Source organism: Rhipicephalus microplus, chromosome 2, assembly GCF_043290135.1.
Source record: "Rhipicephalus microplus isolate Deutch F79 chromosome 2, USDA_Rmic, whole genome shotgun sequence".
NCBI classification, from domain to species: domain Eukaryota; kingdom Metazoa; phylum Arthropoda; class Arachnida; order Ixodida; family Ixodidae; genus Rhipicephalus; species Rhipicephalus microplus.
The window spans coordinates 154,124,119-154,139,650 of record NC_134701.1 but is presented as its reverse complement, the minus strand read 5'-3'; the positions used below and the strand labels follow the sequence as shown (position 1 = coordinate 154,139,650).

The 15,532-nt window shown below is 43.2% G+C and overlaps 1 long non-coding RNA gene across 1 annotated transcript; it reads right to left on the bottom strand.

Moving 5' to 3' along the window:
• Nucleotides 1-226: 226 nt before the first annotated feature.
• On the bottom strand, nucleotides 227-3,147 carry LOC142796413 (uncharacterized). Its single transcript, XR_012893821.1, has 3 exons — nucleotides 2,706-3,147; nucleotides 1,299-1,384; nucleotides 227-934 (listed from the first exon to the last, which is right to left on the bottom strand). It is a non-coding gene; the product is annotated as an uncharacterized LOC142796413 (long non-coding RNA).
• Nucleotides 3,148-15,532: the final 12,385 nt, after the last annotated feature.

Sequence of the window (15,532 nt, the reverse complement as noted above, 5' to 3'; positions counted from 1 at the left end):
AATTTAGGTATAATGATGAGTTTTCATTGTATCACAACATGGAGCAAATTGCATCTCAATGCGGACCAAAATCACAATTTTGTGAAATTCGTGATATTTTCTCGTATATTTCAGCAGCTTGAGAAGTCTAAAGATATTTTTTCCTCATAATATACCTTCTGTGGAGTAAGTATTCACTGCTCAGATATTCATACAAGGTGCAATATTGCAATAAAAAATGCAAACAAAACACATTTTGGCTTTATTCTTGGAAGCGAATGTGGCAAAAAAATGGCACTATTATTATTCAGCTTCAAATACCTTACAGAAGCACATTTGCTTAACAGGTAGACCGAATTTGCTTTAGAAAAAATAAGCGGTAGTTTTAAAACGAAATTTTCCACAAACAGCACACAGACGGCATTATGCCAGGAAGTTATAAGCCAGCCACATGAACAAAACTTTTTTTCTCGCTGAAATATTCTAGCAGTTCACTGTTTTCAACGCAGTAAGTCAGCACTTTTTTTTTTCAAATACAATTCAGATGGTCGCCAAAGTGGCTGGGACGTTTGGCATGGAATGGTCCAGCTATATTTAAGCAAAATAACTTACACAAATAACAATGTTTGTTCATCTACCATGACCACACTAGAAAAAGTTGTTCAGGCATTGTGACACTAAAATTTTCAGCGTCGTACTGCCTGAACAACTTCTTTGATAAACTCCAAACTCACGCCGTGAAAAAGCCGCTCAATCACAGTGGATGTTAAAGGCCTTGCGGCCGTAGACAATGTTGAAAATAAAAAAAATCAACTCATCAGTGCTGTCACTCCTTCTTCGTCATTACTGACACGGAAGATTTTTCGGTTATCCATGTGGAGGTTCAGGAAGTAGGCTTGCTCTAGGCTGGGGCCGGGGGGTAGACTACGCAAGACGTCAGCGGCACCTTCCCATCCTGTAATAAGAGCAAATATGACTTCTCATAAAAGGATGTTCGTGATGTTCTGGCAGCACCATATATAAAGAATGTGCAGTGTGTATCCTTCGAAATGGCGTGTAATTGACATTACACTGAACTCGAAGCATACAACCCATACATTCCAATAATTTCGTATGATAAAGATAAGAGTTTTCGAGCATACAGCAAATTCCCGAAATGAGATGAAGTTTAAGACTACAGCTCAAAAATGGCACTTACGAAAGCCTGAACTCACCTAAGAGTCAAATTCCTTCTAGAGTAGTGAGCCAGTGTGAAAAACAATTCCTAAAGTACAACGTTCAGAACATGTAACATTAATCAAAATGCACAAGAAACTTACCTCTTCATGTACAAACAGTGAAGACATCTCTGCTTTCTCTTTTACATGAGAACAAATGATCTTGGGCGTGGCACTAGCGAAGAGGTCTGCAAAAAAAAAAAAAGTAAAAGATTTACTGACTTTAATCACGCCTCTAACAATCTGAGGAATTGTTACAAGTCACCAATCAGTGCAATTCTGACTGCCTCTATAAGGGCATCAAAAATGAACAATTTTCTCGTTCTTTCTACTCCCACAAGACGCTCCGTCAATGGAATGTAATCCAAATTTGACGCTGTGCTTCCTATTTGCCTGCTTTCTAGACGTAGGGCTGCGAACATGTGTTTTGTGCACCTAATCTAGCACAGAAATTCGTCATCTATAATTCAATCATCTTAATTCATTGTAATTTGATAAAAGATGTGATAGCTCGTCCAGTTTTTAAAGAGTTGCGGGCCTGCAATAGGCACTGCCTTGCACGTATGAAAGTACTTCTTTTTAAAAAAAAATCAAAGCTTGCTTTCAGAAAAAGCGTCTGGCATATTTCGACAACCAAGCCCATCCTCTGATGGCAGTCAGGGACACGCTATTAGCGATTATTCACTACGGGATTTACAAACGTAACCCGTGCCTAAATACTCAGTTAAACACAATCACGCAAGTAAGAGCGCTCGAACGACACCAACGCGCGCGGACGCCGACTACGTTGCAGCAGCCAAGGCTTATGCTAGAGCTACCGCACATAGCTCCAACAGAGTCACGTATACTCTCTCGATTCTGTTATAACGCCGAACATTATCGCAGATGAAAGCGAAGCACAAAAACAGCAAACATAAACGAGGGAAAACAACGCACGGCGATGGCCACAACAACGCGCCTTTGGAAGTCTACTAGATCTTTCCCTGTTGCTGATGGCACTTGTCCTAAATAGCTTAAAAGACCGAGGCGCACGTGCTGGGAGCATCGCGGCATATCAGCACCTCCAACTATACCGTCTTTAAGCAAAAAAAAAGCCATTTCGTACAGTGCGCCTCTGTACATAATTTTTGCTTTTTCTTTCTTTTTTACGCTTACACCCACAGAAGCATGTTGCACATTTGAGTATTAATAGAAATGTTATTACGATGTAGCCCAAAGCACATCTTAAAACAATATCAATCACTTTGTGCAGTGTAGAGACAATGTGCGATCAGCAACTAATCCCGCCCTTGTTAAGTGATCACATCACTCACTGTACGAGTGATGCAGGCACTTACACAACATCGCGCATAGCAGTGGGAACTCGTTAAGTCACACGTTTAATCGGGCATCTGCAACAGGCCCGCGAACGCATGCTGTTGTAAACGGTTGGCAGCCTACTTCGGCAGAGCTGCTGCAGGCGCCCAGCTAGCGCTGTATGATTACTACCTACGAAAACAGTACACTCACCGTTAACAGGCCCACGTTGTCCGTGTCCGCCACTCCATGAATATTCCTTAATCCGAGCGTCACTTCGAACACGGTGTCATGCGTGACCACCATTGAATATGCGCCTGTTCGCTAGCACACACACAGCGGCCAAGACCCCAGACCAACGCAACGCATTTGAAAGACGATGAGACAGAGAGAGCGACGTTGAGATAGAGAAGGAGGAGGCACTGGCGGCGCCGCAGCTGTCGACGCTGGTGTTCGGTGACGCAACTATTCGCTTATCTACGCCGCCGTTGTGGGAGCAACGCTGGCCGTGGTGAGCGGGGTGGAAGGGGGGGAGGAGCTTGAAACCCGCCAGGACGGCGCCGAAAGGCAAACGCTATAGCGCATACGGCGGACGGCCGTTCGTCCCGGAATGACTCCTTGTAAATGGCAACTCTCCTTCCAGCCAGTCGCACAGCGACGCAGATTATTTACCATCCTCGGGTTCTTGGAGTATTTTGACGGAATGCGATTGCAGTGGGCGAAAAATAGTGAAGCAAAACTTGCGGAAAACAAAGTGCACCATGGAATGACCAGAAACAATAATTATTTCGTCCTCGGTGGCATTAGCGGGAGAGCATCGCTACACCTTTTTCCAGAGGAATTCCTTTTTGCATTGTCTGTGTCTGGCACTTCCGCGTATGGTGCCGCAAACTCTGAATGCGTAGTCGAAGCTGGAACAAATTAATCCACAGTCGCGGATGTTTAGAAGGCTTGCACGCACCACGAAACGTGCCGAGGTTGTTATAACAAACTTTTTGCTGACCACATGATCAGCACATAATTCCATATGGTTGCCCAATGAGCTAGCTAAGCACCTGTAGCAAAGGCAGGGCGCGTTCTTGTTAAACGTTGTTAATATAAACGATGGTTGTGCATAAGTGCAGTGACAGCTTTCCGTGGGAATTGTTCATAACCCACGTTTTCGAGCGTAGAAGCACCTCAGCGTAGCTAATCAGCTACCACAGCAAGTTCGTAAGCAACGATCAGGTACGAAATTGTGCAGCTGTTTTCCATGTACTGAATAGTCCGTGTACAGTGCGTTGACCACCGCCATTCCTTAAGCCACCTCCCATATAGACTCCCAGTCTGAACAGGTGTGGGACCTTAAACAATAAGAAGCAGTGACTCCCCCCCCCGCACACACACACACACACACACACACACGAAATTCGAGGGTGCACGGGCTGATACACACGCATACTTATTCACAGGCGCACACACATACCCTATACACACATACGGCCACACACACACGCGACTGTAAACGCACGCATGCATGGGCGTACACATGTGCACAGGCACGCTTAACACAAGCACGGACTCGCACATACGCGCGCACGCACACATGCACGGGTGTACACACAATCGCGCTTACACGAACACACACCCACCCATACTCGGGCGAACATTATTTGTGTGTATATAATCCATAGCAAACATGCAGCTTATAACCAACGCTAAGGAAAGCTTTCGTAACATGGATTGCAGTTAATTGCCATTATAGATGAAACGCGATTTGCTTCTGCTGACATTCTGCTGTATTCGGAGAGCACCTTCACACATTCTAAGTCAATTAGGCCGTCATTTAACGCAACGTCCACATATTCGTGCAGTAGCTGCGCTGCTCGGCCGCCAATCCGAAGATCGCGGGTTCGATGCCGGCCGTGGCAGTCGAATTAAGGCGGAGGCGAAAAGGTAAAAGCATTTGCACTGTGAAAATCTCTGCAGCCTTCCACCACTACGACCCTCATAATCATATCGAGGTTTTCGAGACGTAAAATCCCAAATATTATAATTATGTGTTCTTCTTATGCTGCATATTCCATCTGATGAATCGGCACCTACACCCTTCTCAGGCACAAAAGCACCCTTAGAGCCTATTTTAGGGTGCTATTGAGGCAAGCACCCTAACAAAGGGGTGCTTTTTTTTCAATCGACCATTTATGGGTGTTAAAGGGTGTCGCAAAGGGTGCTTTTTCGTAAAAGCACCCTTTTTACACCCTTTTGGGTGCAAAAATTTTTACTGTGCATGGAAGAGAAGAGCGTTTGCAGATAGGTAGCTGTGCACTTGAAGAGTTGAAATTGTATGTCTACTTAGGAAAGGTAGTGCAGCTGAACCACGAGAATGAAGTAACTAGAAGAATAAGAATTGGGTGGAACACATTCGACAAATATCCTCACATCATGACTGGTAGATTTCCACAATCCCATAAGAGGAAGGTATATACCAGCTGCATCTTGCTGGTATATACATACAGAGCAGAAACCTGAAGGTTTACAAAAAGGGTTCAACTTGAATTGTGGATGACGCGGCGAGCTATTGAGAAGAAAACGATAGGTGTACCTTAACTATTTCATACGAAAAATCTGAAATCAAAAGAGAGCATAACAGGAGACCGATGCCCACTGGGCAAATATTTTTGCACGCTTTCTTCATGGCACACTTGCAAATTATTTTACTTCAAAAATTGTACTTCAATACCTTATTATGCAATATCATCCTGATTCCAGAGACTACGTTGACAGTTATGTGAATCATTATGAACACAAAACTCTTTTTTCGAAATAAAAAATGTGCTAAGAGAATTGGGCCAGTAAATAATCAAGGTTAGCCTCACGTATCACTTCCCTCTAACAATACCGTGCCGCGAAATCTAATGGAATCGCTTTCACAGACCAGAAACACAATAGTGAAAAAGGGGGAACACGAGGAGTACTTTAGTATTGTATACTTCTTTTTTCATAACTTTCCTTCTATTGCGAGAATGCACGCATAAAACATTATACAAGGAACTCCGTAGCAATGGCTGTGCTTTACAATTTTGGTTTCAGAGATCATTAGATGCATGGAAAGCACTCGGCGATATGATTCGTTGCAGGAACTGAAGTTTCATTTTTTGTGTGTTTTTGCACTTATCCATTGAGACTATCGTACTATGGGATGCCACCATTGACCTGCAGTCTATTGAAATCGTTGATGGTTGAACTGCGGCACAACAAAAATGAAAAGAAAATTTAAATGCAGGAATTGCCTGCGGTTGTTTGCAAAGCAAGCCTCAGCACGCTTTGGAGGAGTTCTTTTAGTATAAGAAAGGTGAATAGACTGGACGAGTGTGCAAGGCGACCAGTGCGGCGACTGAGGCGCGAAACCCCACACGCGGTATGAGGTTCTTATAGAGGGGTGGATACGTAAACGTATTTCTAGAAGGGGCAGCGAAACAGGTGAACAAGAAAAGCACGTGCGCAATAAAATTCATATGCAGCGTCGGTATACACGCAAAATTCATGGCATCGGCTGTGCAACGGTGTGAGATAAACAGCGCGTACACACACCGAAGCCACTAACGACCCCAATAATTACCGTGGATTGTGTGTATCTTTATTGCATTTTGTTTTGTTAGAGTTTCTCACTCATAAAGCCCCGTTCATGCTTTGTCTTTTTTCTGTCACCGATGTTTAGGATAAAGAATGTGTGTTTATCTTTATCTTGTTTGCACGCACATTATCTCACTTTCACGCTGCTTTAAACGTAACCCGTAACAGAGAAGTAACGGCAAAAGTTCGAATTGCTATGTGATAGGAAAGCGTTATGAGAGCCTTGTTAAAAAGTGGCTAATCTCTTTTGATACGTGCTCCGTTTAGGCTCCGTGAAGAGACAAACAGCGCCTAATTTTCGTGGTTAAGCGTTATCAGTGACTAAGCTTCCTGAGGCTGCCTATTTGGTTTGCACGTATCAGTCATGTAAGTTCGTATTTGTATCGCGCTTTCGTTCACATTAGCGTTCTTGCAAGTAATGAATTTAGCAGAGCAAGAGGAGTACGATGTTCTGGGTTGCCACATATTAGGGTGTGCCGTGATAAGAAGGAACGCGACGTCCCGGTTACCATTCCCAACTTTGATGAATTTCACTTCAGGGGCAGGTATTGAGCCGATAACAATGTATATGTAGTTGGTGTGCAAAACAAGTTTGTTTTCCTTAAAAAATTGGATATTTCACCTGCAAAGCTACTTTTTTCGCTAATTTCCCAATTTTAGAGCTTGCAGCTCATCTAGCACAAAATGGTGAACTTATTCACTATAATATGTAATCCCATCAAACAAAAAGTAATAATGAACATTTTCACATCATTATTGCCTCTTTTTTTCGTATGACTTTTCAGACAAAAAATTGCCGCACGCAACAAACCGTTCAAGATACCTGTATTTCAGGAATTTGTTGTTGCAGGCAAATTAAAAAGAGGATAAAGAGACTCGGCACATATTAACTTCCACACTCAAGCTTTCTTGCCTAAATGTTTTCAAAAGCAGGTTGAGACGTCCTTGGTTTGCCAATAACGCGAAAGTTTCAGAAAAGTCATCCATGAAAAGGCAATTGTAATTGTTTTTAAATCTTTGTTGCGCGAATAAAGGACGTTGCCAACCATGAAATGCATAATCAAAGTTCCAATATTTGAGTTTAGAAGAAGTTGCGATCCGGTAAAATGGGAACAGCTTGGCTTTGTGTTCATTCGATTTATCGCAAGGAAGATACAAGTCCTTGAACATCTTTTTCAGGTGGTTGTACACCATTGTCGTTGGGATAACGCGTCAAGCATGCCAAAAAGATTACTTGCACACACAAAAAAAGAATAGTCACGCACGTGAGATCATGAAGAAATCAAATACAATCAATCAGACGAAGGAATCACGAAAAGCATGGCCGATTTTATGTACAAACTTTAAAAACATGAAGAAAATATGACCGAAACTCCCGACTAATGTGATTTCGGTATATAAGTGCTTCCTAAAACAGTACGTCTACTTCACAAAGCAACAATAAGTGGGAACATCACTAAAAGTCAACAGATTATCTTCTGTTGTTTCTTATATTTGTGTGGAACAAATAAAAGGGCCATCAGAATCATCATCATTTATTGAGCCGTGAGAACTTCATTAAAGATCGAGGGCACAGGAGGTGAATCCTTACCTTAATGTGGCTCTGCGTACAAAGTAATTAAATAAGAAATGCGTTTTATCCGCAGTTTTTTTTATCGGAAGGGTTTCGTTCCGATCATAGTATCACGTGGGGCTGTTCGTCTTTTCTTGACTATTTACGCGTAATTGAGCGTCCCATGTACTTCCTTTACTCTTCGGTTCTTAATTCTCTCTTGGTTTAGTTGGTTCCATGTAACAAATAAACGAGCCACATTGCGAAAACGTGTTAGGAGTTATCTAGAGTATGAATAAGTAAACGGACACGCCTCAGAAGAGTAATATGAAAGGGCTACAGCACGTTTCGACCAAAGTGAACTACGCTGTGGGAGATGAGCGCGTCTCCGCCGTCACGGTCTCTGCACTCCGCCCAAGCCAGCCAAGCCTGCCAAGTCCACAGTGGTCCCTGTACCTCACCACGTGCACCTTGCACTACGTGGGCACATACTGTTCCTATATATATCCTCAGTTTATCTCCCGCAGCTTCCCTGTGGTGGCGATCTCCACAAAATTTTATTCTATAACATGTGACCTCATTAAATATGCATCCTATCCTGACAAGATAAATTGCGGTGGCGCCTTTTCGTAAGCAGAAATCAATAAAAAAATTTATTTTCGGTGGACTCGTACTCCTAGCAGCTTCAAAAGCAATTATTGATTCAAAGGGCACATCTATAAATCACCAAGACCTTGCCCTAACATGAGATAATATAGGAATATAGTCAGGGCTCCGTTTGCTGTTTTTTTTTCATTGGCGAAGCCTACCGTGGTAGTCAAGTACTTTCGGTGGGTGATGGCCGACCCGCAGGATTCAAGAATGGGACGGGGCCATGGCGCGTGCATGTCGATTGAAGTCATAGCCATTGAAGTGAAAAGGTAGAAGTCCGTGTACCTTGATTGAGGTGCACGTTCAAGAGAAAAATGTTGCTAATGATTTTTATAACCCTCCATTACGGCATCTCCCACAGTCACATATCGTGGTTCTAGGACGTAGAAACCTCACAATCTTTATTATCTCCAGCCTTACTTCCAAGAAAGCGCAGGCGTATTCGATTAGAAGTGAGTGGTCTACAGTTTCTTCCGTAATGTCGCGAAATTACCTAAAAACTGACGTACTCCGGTGGAAATGGTGAGCAATTCTAGGACGAACCACTTTCAGAATCGAGCCTTGTCCCTCCAACGCTCCCTGTCCTCGCTTGCATACTCTATAGGAGCACCAGCCGCGAGCGCGCCAGTGGTGGTGGTGGTGGTAAATACTTTATTTGACCAAGGGATTCGGGCACGTGCCGGTGGCATATGCATGGAAGGGAAGAACAATGAAGAGCCAACCTCATAAGCACGAAAATGCACGCGACAGCGACGAGCGATGCTATGAGCGACAAAACAGGACGTTCGCGCGACGTGTCGCGTGCTCGTTTTCGCGCGATCGCTCGGTTCTCCAGATTTGGAAACCGTCGCTCACCGCACGGAAGTGCTGGGCTCAAGTAGCCAATAGCGAACAACCGAAAAAGACAAAGACTACATAGGTGCACGTGACCCTGCCCTAGTCATGTAGGCGTAACAAGAAATAACGCAATGTTTACGCATCTGCATATAAAAAAAGTTTTGCAAGGCATTCATAAACACTTTCCGTTCCATTACACAACAATATATCTCATTTTTAAACTGCATACAACTCACTACGTGGTTTTTTTGGTGCGAGTAGACGGCCTCATGCCAGCAACAGTGGAGTTCGCTCGCCGAAGCCGTCGCGTAAATGAGGTTTGCCTGCGCTAGCGACTGATCGCGCGAAGACCATCTACGTCGCGTCGCTCATCGCTGTCGCGTGCATTTTGGCGCTTATGAGGTTTGGCCCTCATTGCGCGTGCACTCGTGGCAAGCTGTTTATTTTGCTGCGGCGCCTTAAGAGCTACAAAAGGCGCTCGCTCTCGGCTTTCTCTCTGATGGTCATGGAGTGCACTTCGTCATAAACAAAGCCACTACGGCTCAAGGCGCAGCAACGCAGTCTAGAGTTTCGTGCTCGCGTAGGAGCTGCAGCAAGGCAGCGTAGGGCAAGCGGATCCAGATGGGCGAGTTCGCGATGCTGCAGTGGAACAGCAGCGCCGGCAAGCTGACGCAAAGCTGAGGGCTCGCGAAGCTGCGGTGGTACAGAGAACGTCGTCTTCGCGAAGTTCTTGTTCGATCTCTTACAAGAGCCCTTAGCTTTACATTTAACCGATCGTAAGGTAGTCATAATGAAAATAAAACGCCCCCCCCCCCCAAAAAAAAACTCGACATCATAAAAACATTGTGATTAAAAACGGCTTTGTATATTCTGCACACACGTGTTCTCACGTCTTTCCTTGATCTAGTGGACAGTGTACGGGAATTATGATCCCCCGAAGCTTCGCTTACTTGGCATCATTCACAGGTAGTTAAACTAAGGTTTCGAAATACCTAAATTTAATCAAAAAGAAGCACAAACAATTTGCGCAGCATATTGCAGATGGTGCAAAAAACTCCTAGTAAATTTCATGCACACAATTAATGGGGAAATGAAGAAAAAATGCCAGGACCGTACGGAAAGCGCAGCACAGTCCCAGTGAAAGCTACAAGAGTGGCCTTTCAGAGCCTTTTATATACACTCATTGGGTAACTGCTGTAAGCACACTTGCTGAGTACCAACTACAGCATTATTAATAATAATTTCTGGGTAGTAGGCTGGTATTCGCTATGCTACCCTTCATAATTCTGCTGCGAATTCTTCTGAGATTCTTTTGAAAGGGCGGGCTTGGTTGAAGAGCAGTGACCCAGGATGCACAGCCTCTTCTGCAAAGACCACTGCGTATCAAGTTTCCAAGGCTTTATTGTACTCTTATCCGCTTTTCCTGCTCACGTTTCGTTTCTTTCGCATGGTCGCGTAAGGGCTTCCTTTTTTTTCTTGTGATGTTTTTGATTTCACTCGGTTACATACGACACAAGGAGTCCACGGACTTCTATGTCTCGGAAATTTCTGAAACCAATAGAGCCCAACCCCTCCAGTTTAGAAGTCATACAACGATTCGTACTTCCGATTCCCTCTTTTATTTCGTCACTTCCTGTCTCAAAGGTCAAGTCTTTGTGACAGGTGCCGCTTCGTGAACGTAGCTGAAAAGGGGCCCTCGCATACAGTTTTCTTTTATAGTTAGATATAATTTTTTACCCACCTTTATTTTGTTGTCGCAATGTTCTCATCGTCGTGTGCTAGCCAAACGGAGCGTGTGCAGCAAAGCTTCAATTTCACGGCTGAAATGTGTCAGCCCCAACGCCGATGCATCGCTGTAATATATATATATATATATATATATATATATATATATATATATACATACATATATATATATATATATATATATATATATATATATATATATATATATATATATATATATATATATATATATATATATATGACCATGCGAAGGAAAGCAAACGCGAACGACAAAAGCGGATAAGAGTACATCGAAGCCTTGATTACTTGATATGCAGTGTTCCACGCACAAGAGGCTGCGCTTCCTGTATCATTGTTCTTCAACAAAGCCCCTGATTTCAGTATAATCTCGGAAAAATTCTCAGAAGAGTTACGAAGGATAGCATAGCGAATGCACGCCTACTACCCAGAAAGTTTTATTGATCATTCCTTAGTAAGTACCCGGCAAGCTTGCCTAGCAAATAAAACGTGGTTATCTTAAAAAAAATCAAATTTTTCTTCGGTGTGCTTAGTTAAAATTGACTTATGCATTGAATAATAGCAAAACATCGTCTAAACGCTTCAATACGCATACAGCTGTTAAAAAAATAAATAAAATACTCATTCGATCACTTTTCTTTGTGCGTTTTCATCTTGTTAACCAAGGCTCACTCGTAATTAATGACGTGTACTGCTTGATTAGTAATATTATTATTTCATTGGTGTTCTCCCGCAATTTTTTTGCAAGAACCATTCATACGACCGACGTGTAGCTGCTGTTACATCTATGTCTAATATGGTGGCAGTTCGAAATTCTAAATTATTCTGCCTCAATGTGGGCTGAAATTACTTGCCACTGATTTGTTAAGAAAATGGAACTGTGGTTTTAAGACGCAGCCCAATTAACAGTGTCGTGTGACTACGACTGCCCCAAAAAAGCAAAAAACGAAAGAAATTAATTTCCATTCAGAAGTGTAAAATTGAAGTTGGGTTATAAAGAAGGACTGTCGGTGCATAAGATTCTCATTCTTTGCTGCACAAGGGACCTTCAAGGAAACGTCCATTGTTTTCTCTTTTTGTAGCGACATGACATGTCTATTACGATTCCCTGCAGTGTATATCACGACCACGGGACAAGAACATTCATTATAGAGAAGTTCCGAGGCACAGCTCTAAGTCATGTATTTGATTTCTCGTTTCTGTTACCTCAGATATAAAATATAGTTTGCAAGTTGTCGGTCACAAGCATCGTTTGAACTCCGAACAATACACTTCCTTACAAAAATTATCAGCGACTTACATATTCAGTATACTATCTTAAATGTACTCAGAAAAACATTGTTGATAATTCGGTAATTGAAATGGGTATATAAAACGAAAGTGCACCATCTATTCACATGTGTAGAATGTTTTTTGCACAAAGTTTATTGTTCATTCAGAAAGGTTGCTCAACGTCTATTGATTTTCAGAAGCTGTAACACTTTTGTACGCGTTGTCATCTACTCACACATCTCTGCAGAAGGACTTCTTCCTTGGCTAGTTGGCACAGTATCAAGTGTATAATATAGTGCAAAAAGAACAACAAAAAAACCGACATGGCGGCTTGAATGGACTTGTGTCTATCGTTTGTGGTGTGTCCTTTTTGCGTCTCTCGTGTTGTTTTTCAATCTTTGCGCTACGTAGGGAGTTTGGTCACACATCTTCATTCAGACGACTAACGTGCTTGAACTGGATTTGAGCCTCGTCATAGCTAAAGCCGTTATCAAGACATCTGGACACATGCAATCGGAAATTTTGACAACAGATGACATCAAAAAGCCTATAACGAACAGTAGTACTCAATATGCACTTATTGAAAGCACCGTCAATGGAGAAAAAAATGGGCTTGCTACACCAGTTCTCACGCATATATATAACACAGCGTTCGAGAATGGCTAGAGCTTGAATAGGGAAAGCGAGAATACTTTTCGCATTTCGTTGGCGCGTCTTTGGCTGCACCAATGCAATCATGTCGGCTACACTCATCCGGCAACACGATCGTCTCTCTTTGCCACCTATTCTAGCAGTGCTAGTCCGTGTCGCCACACTAAAAGCAGTAGATGTTGGGTAAACGTCGTTTGTGCATATGGAAGCTGCACAACTTCGGCGCGAGGAGTCACGCGCTAATAGTGGGCAAAAGACAAGCAGGCACTGCGTCGTTGGTGAACTGAATGTCTCAGTACGGCACATTGCACTGACCGTAGAATTTACTACAATAAGCATCGAAAGCTTTCCATGCAGCGCAACTACCCAAGCATCCCCTACCTGTTTGAGGCTTGTTAGTATCATGATGCGATAGCTAGCCTCACCGATCACAGACGGCGACATCACACCCCCGCGAACCAAATTGGCTTTGAGAGGGAGCCGGTGTGAGACCTATATTGCATGTTCATAAAGCATTGTGTGTGGGCGTCGGTAGCGCAGTAAGTACAGCACCTGACTCTTGTAGTCTACGGCTGGAATTTTGTGGGTTCAATTCCAAAGTCACCTTAATGAGCGACAGCTGTCCTTTGTTTTCTGTTCTTGCACATTTTATTGGTATCGCTCCCGTAATGAAAGTAATGTCAGTGAGGCACAGATTTGAAACATTTTTTTTTGTTAAATGACGAATTATAGCGCTGTTGCACGGGTAAAATGCTAGTCACAACTCTTCGCCTTCTCTAAATGGTCGCGAACCCTCCTTCTTTACCAACAAGGGCAGTTCTTTCTGGGGTAAAAGTACTGTACAATAAAGTTTCCACAGTTCCATTCAGAATATTTTACTACGCTTAATAATATTTTTCTTCTGGGATACAATGTTCGCGCGAAATTGTCGATTATTTCTTGCAAATCTTTTTTTTGAATTTGCGTCTGTACTGTACTGAACATTTGTTTCGCAATTGCTGTTCACTAATAGTTGGCTCAAGTCACCTCTAACGGGATACTCTCGCTTTCCACCCGTTCGCGATCCACCTGAAGTACCAGGCAATCACTACGAAAGCGTGAACATTACTCTAGTCAACTTGCTAGCAGACTTCCCGTCACGCCAATTTGGACGTCCTTATCGTCTCATCTAAAGCGCACCATATCACTATTGAAGACATCAAGCAAATCAGCATAAGTTGTTTTGTGCTCAGTGTATCCCTCCTTCCGACGTTTGAGTCATATAGAAAATATTTTTACGTTGATCTAGTATCCTAAAAAATATGGTGATTTTATATATTGGCTTAACTTCTCAGTAGTAAGGTTCCCTATTCAAGTCTGTTCCTTATATTGTTGAACTTGATGTGACCTTCTGCACTGATCAATAGTGTCTCTGTGTAACCTCAATATAGACAGTTAACCAAAACTAAAGGTCGGCTTTCGAGGTGTGACGTTTCCAATATTTACAAGTTACCTTATTTCCCAGCGCTGCGTCGAAACCAGGGGAAAAAGTAAATATTTATTTTGATACCAATTATATGGATGGTCTCGGCTGGTTTTGCCATCACCACCGCCACCGCCGTAATGCAACATATTTGTATCATTTGCATCATCAACGCTGCCTATGTCGGTTTTTCGTAACACTCACCTTTATTTTATGCCTTCGTTAAGTCGACGCTACCGATGTCGGGTATTGCTCAATGCTCACGCGTTAAAATTGCCCGTGTGTGTTCTCAGCGTTCCTCACCCTCTTTTTTTTCTTTTCCCTCTCTTCTCTCTTTCTCGTCTTTCTTGTCCCCTTCCCCGATACCCCAGTGTAGGGTAGCCAACCGGATGTCTTTCTGGTTAACCTCCCTGCCTTCTCCCTTCTTGTTGCTTCCTTCGTTCCTAGGTATATAATAAGTGTCAATGATCTGTGGCCCATACCCGCATACTAACGGCACATACACGCCCATGGGTATGTGCCACTGTCTGACGGGAAGTGTTTGACGTCGTAAGCGACGGAATTGTGTGTTACTCATGTCTTGACCAGCGCGTCATATTCGTCAAGCCATTTTACCCTCCCATTCTAATTTTGGTCCACGCAATGTTAAGGGGGTGAGCACGGGACGTAAGGGGCTAGATAGATAGCGGCAAACGTAAACGACAGGATAGATAGATAGATAGATAGATAGATAGATAGATAGATAGATAGATACACTCAAGGTTGCTGAAGTTCGCTAAGAAATGCTTTGCATTTAAAAGAAAAGCCGCCCACACTCAGCACCCAGCTCGTCGCCATGTGGCAACGTGCGCTTATCTCCTACGTGTGCTCTGCCCCACACATGAAGGGGGGGGGGTAGGTGCTTGTACGTGGGCGTTTATCCTTAAGTGAGAAAAATATTGTGCCTTGGCCTTTCACCGGAACAATTGCGCTAGCTGCCTGGTCCACAAAGGTCAGTTCGCTCACTGGGTAGGCCCTGTTTGCGAAAATAGTGCGCTTTTCAAACGGAGTGAAGTAACAACTGGGACATTTGTTAGTTCGCACTCATATCTGTAGCCGTGATTACGTTTCATGCAAAGTTTTTGTTTAAACATTTTGTTAAGCGTGCAACTGTAAACGTTGTTGCTTAGCTGTATATAGTCCTGTGTGCGTTTTTGTCGTGCGTCATTTGTGCTTGAGCACTGCGCAGCACGTTTA